Here is a 5,108-nt window from a genome sequence, read left to right as displayed (position 1 = left end):
TGAATGTTTTAAAATTGGGAAAGGTGTGCGACAGGGTTGTGTTCTTTCACTATATGGCCTAGCCACATCCATACTTTCTGTAGCTCCATGAACTGTGCAAAGACTACCACCAGCTCCCATAAAGCCTGCTCAATGATAGACAGCAGCCAACACCAACCAAACCCACCCTGCACTGCACGAACAGCAGAGAACTGCACACACACCTGCAGTGTCTATCCCACCCACTAGGAAACAAATACTTAAGAGTGCTTACGAACACATCAACATACAATCATAAAGTAAATAGAACTACACCACCACCACACTGCCTCAGAGAAAACAGACATCTCAGTTCACATGAAGAAACAAAATAGAGTGGCTCAAACAAAAGAACAAAAAGCCAAACCAGAAAATGTTTCTCAGGGAGAAATGGTATTGCAGCTACTTGATAAAGGAGACAAAAGAATGACATTTAGGTACTTTCAACCTAGGATTGAGAGAATGATCGAGAAAGCTTCAGATGAAAGCAAGGAAAACACATAAAAACGTTCAAAGAATTCAGGAAAACACTACAAGAACAAACTGATTAAATAAATGAAAAATTAGAAACCACACAAAACCAGCAACAGAAACCCACAAGATTAATACTAAGATTTTAGAAATGGATAATACATTGAAAGGGCAAAAGAGGAAGACTGAATCATCAGGAGGCTGAATTAGTGAGCTTAAAGACAAATCTCTCAATACTAACTTGTTAGAGGGACAATCAAAAGAAAGAAGGGAAAAATCCAAAGAAAGTCTAAAAATTACATGGCACACGATCAAGAGGAATAACTGAAGTGATCAAAATTCCAAAATATGAAGAACAACAACAAAAACAAGCACAGAGAAAATAACCAAAAAGAAGGAGAAAGCGTCCCTGTTATCAAGAAGCTCAACAAACCACTAACACGATAGACACCAAAGGAAAATAACCAGGACATATTATATTCAAATTTTCCAAAACCAAAGACAAAGAAAAAATCCTGAAAGCAGCTCAGGAAAAACAAAAAGTTACCTACAGAGGAGAACCAGTAGGATTAAAGTCTGATTTCTACAGAGAAGAAGGTAATGAGATGACATATATAAAGCTCTAAAAGAATAAAACTACAAACAAAGAGTCACATACCCAGGGAAATGTCCTTCACATATGATAGCATAATTAGGTAAACAGAAATCAAAGGAATTTTAAATAACCAGATCAATTACACAAAATATGCTAAAGGGGTTCCCTGGACAGAGAACCAACAACAGACAACAACCATAGATTACAACAACCGCCCATATATAGAAATTTATAAAGTAAAGCTAGCACCATTACTAGTCTGTCAGTTTGTCGTGCTGTGGTGACATCAGTGCTGCTGTAATGTTGTAAGCTATGCCACCAATATCGTAAATACCAGCAGAGCCACCCACCGAACTACTGGTGTGGGTGGTGCTGTAAGATAAGCACTGGACTGCAAACAACAAGGTCAGTAGTTTAAACCCACCAGCTGCTCCTCAGAAACCATGTATAGGGTCGCTATGAGTCACAATTGACTCCAAGTTACTAAAGAGCAAACAACAAGGCCACCCATGGTGGACAAGTTTATTGGAGCTTCGAAGCGCTTGTCAAAGACTAGAGAGGAGAGGTAGACTAGTTCTAAAAGGTTAGCTGATGAAACCACCTTATGAATAGCAGCGGGACATTGTCTGACAGTGCTGGAAGGCAAGCTACTCAGCTGGAAAAGACTCAAAATATGACTGGAAAACAGCAAAGCTTTTTAGACCTTCATTTGCTGATGGGGCACAACTCAAAATGGGAAGAAACAGATGTAAACACCTATTAATAATCAGAACATGGAATGTATGAAGTAGAAGTCATCAAAAATGAAATGGAATACTTAAAAGTTGGTGTCTTAAGACATTATAAGTGAGCTGAATTTGGCCATTTTGAATCATATACAGTTTACTCTGCCAAAAAACAATTAATTGAAAAGGCATGGCATTGCATTCACTGTAAAAACAGCTTTTCAAGATCTATTTGAAATATAACACTATTTAGGATAGGATAATAGTCATATACCTCTAAGGTGTATGGATACCACTATTATTCAAATTTACGTACCAACCACTAAAGTCAATGATGATGAAATTGAAGAATCCTACCAACCTCTTCAGTCTGAAACTGATGAAACATACAATCAAGATACAACTGAAATTACCGGTGATTGGAATGTGAAAGTTGGACACAAAGAAGGATCAGTAGTTGGAAAGCAAGGCATTAGTGACAGAAATAATGGAGATTACATAATAGAATTTTGCAAGACCAATGACTTACTGGTTACAAATACCAACAGCATAAAAGGCGATTACACAAGTGAGCCTTACCTAAAGGAATACTCAGTTATTAAACTAACTACAATTGTGGAAAGAGATAATGGAGGAGCTCAATATACATCAGTCAAAACAATGTCCGGGCTGACTGTGAAACACACCATCAATAAGTACCCGACTTATATGCAAGTCAAGGTTGAAGATGAAGAAAATTACAACAAATCCAAAGAAAGCCAAAATACAACACAGAGTATTGTTGCTGCTGTTAGGTATCATCAAGTGAGTTCTGACTTGTAGCGACCATGTATAGGGTTTCCAAGAAGTGGTTGGTAGGTTCCAACTCACCTTGCGGTCCAGTGCTTATCTTAAAGCACCACATGAGGACCCCAACATTGAATATATCCCACGTGAATTTAGACACCAACTCAAGAACAGACTTGATGCATTAGACACTGCGGCATTCTAACAATCATTGCTACACTTAAGCCCATTGCTGCTTCGACTGTGCCAATAGATCTCGTTCTCATTGGGGTCTTCTTTTTACTGACCCTACATCTTACCAAGCATTATGTTCTTCTTCAGGGACTGGTCCCCCCTTGACAATATGTCTGAATTACGGTATACAGTCTGGTCATCCTGGATTCTGAGTAGCACTTCTTCCAACACAGATTTGTCTGATCTTTAAAAAATTAGCCTGCTACATTTGGTCAAATATTTAATTAACTCATCCCAAATGTGATGGCTGGAACTGTGGTAGCCTTGGCAGGGCCAGACCAAATGATTTCACAGGTCTTATATTATATGGCCTGTGGGCAAGAAGTTCTCCATCCATGTTTAAAAGGTTCTTAAACTTAAAGTACAGGCGTACCCCGCTGAAGTCCTTCCCCTTAAGGTCTCTTTAAATGCTTTTGTGAATATTAGTAAGAAAGAATTCTGATATTATTTTCACCTATACTTCATATCTGGCACTACAGTCTTTGTCAAATTTTTAAACAAAATTATTATTTTTAAGTTTAGATCAAATACTAGTATAAATGGGGAAAAAATCATTCTGTCTTCTAGATATTGTACAGTATTTGAAAATATACTATTAATTTTTATCCTTGATACTAATTTATATAAATATAATTTATATTTATAATTGTGTATATAGATATAAAAATCATTGTGTTGTTGTATCGATTCCAACTCATAGCAACCCTGTCCAGGGTTTCCAGGGAGCGACTGGTAGGTTTTAACGTGCAGTTCAGTGCTTATCCTATAGCACCATTTGTTTCTTAAGCAGTAGCACTCCACTTTTACCTCCTCCCAGACTCTGGTAACTACTAAATAAGTTCTGATCCCTATGCATTCTCCTATTTTAGATATTTCATATAAGTGGGATCACATAATATTTACCTTTTGCTGTGGCTTATTTCCCTTAGTATGTTTTCAAGGTTCATCTATATCATAGCACGTATCAATCCTTCATTTCTTATCATAGCTGTATAATATCCCACTGCATATACGTGTAGACAGGGAACCCTCCTGGCTCAGTGGTTAAGTGCTTGACTGCAGTTAACCAGTGGTCAGTGGTTTAAAAAACCACCTGTGCTCCTCAGGAGAAAGATCGATCGTGCAGTCAACTTTGGTAAAGATTTACAGCCTGGGACACCCCACAGAGCACATTTACTCTGTCCTATAGGGTCAGAATCAATTCCATGATAATGGATTTGGTAGACATAAACCACATTTTGTTTATCCAGGCATCTATTGATGGATAGGTTTCTACCTTTTGGCTATTGTGAATAATGATGCATAAATATTGGTGTAGAAGTTTGAGGCCCTGCTTTCAGGACTCTTTCATATACATCTAGGAGTGGAATTACTAATTCATACCAGTATGATAGCACTATGTCTAATTTTTTGAGGAACCAAATAATTTTCCAAAATCACTACACCATTTTACATTTCTATTTAGATTCTCTTATACTAAGGTGTTCAAGCTTAAAGTCCACGATATAAACTATTATACTAGTTACAAGAAAGAAAAAAGGAAGCACACTTGAAGAAAACAAAATTTTATAATCAACAACGAAATAGGTTAATGAAGTAAAAGCCAAACAATTGCATTATCTTCTTTGTAGCCATGTCTCCATCTTGAAATCAAATTGATAAATTTGAACCACTTATAAACCTGAAGGCATATCTGTAAAATATGCCATATCAAAAGTAAAACATGATAAAAAACAGAGAAGTACAATGCAGGCATGTGCACTGTGCAACTAGGAACATCCCTCTGTCATAAAAGGGTCCCCACATATATTTGTTCTAATGACATTTTTTACCACCAATGAAGGCCCAGGATCCAAATTATTAATAATTGTTACACAAACTTTCTTCAGAAAGCCAGTCAGAAGATACTACTGGTTGTTGTGATCAGTATTCACTGATCTGGTGAGACGTTTAAGGTTTCAAGACTTCTCTGTAAGGAGGTATATGCCATTACGCTCCATCTGTCTGAGGAACTATGCTCCATTTTATAAGTAAGGGAGTAAATCCACATAATAATCACTGTTATTATCTTTTTAAATGCCCAAAGACCAACTACTGAGTGAAGGAAAAATCCTACATATTGCTTCACTTGGCAGAATATGGTTCTAATTTTCAAGACGACAAACACAACAGATGTACAATTTCCTCTTATTGATTCATAATGTGCCCCACTGGTATTCTGAAAAGACTTGGGGTGCATATTTAGCTTACCAACAAAATAATGAGGATCATAAATTATG

The 5,108-nt window shown here is 37.0% G+C and overlaps 1 protein-coding gene across 2 annotated transcripts in view; it reads right to left on the bottom strand.

Moving 5' to 3' along the window:
• The window catches only part of SLC36A4 (solute carrier family 36 (proton/amino acid symporter), member 4), a 54,650-nt gene that overhangs the window by 15,260 nt on the left and 34,282 nt on the right, over nt 1-5,108 (bottom strand). The gene's annotated exons all lie outside the window — the stretch shown is intronic.

The sequence above is a fragment of the Chrysochloris asiatica genome, unplaced genomic scaffold, assembly GCF_000296735.1.
Source record: "Chrysochloris asiatica unplaced genomic scaffold, ChrAsi1.0 scaffold00163, whole genome shotgun sequence".
Lineage (NCBI taxonomy): Eukaryota > Metazoa > Chordata > Mammalia > Afrosoricida > Chrysochloridae > Chrysochloris > Chrysochloris asiatica.
This window is presented reverse-complemented; position numbering and strand designations above follow the sequence as displayed.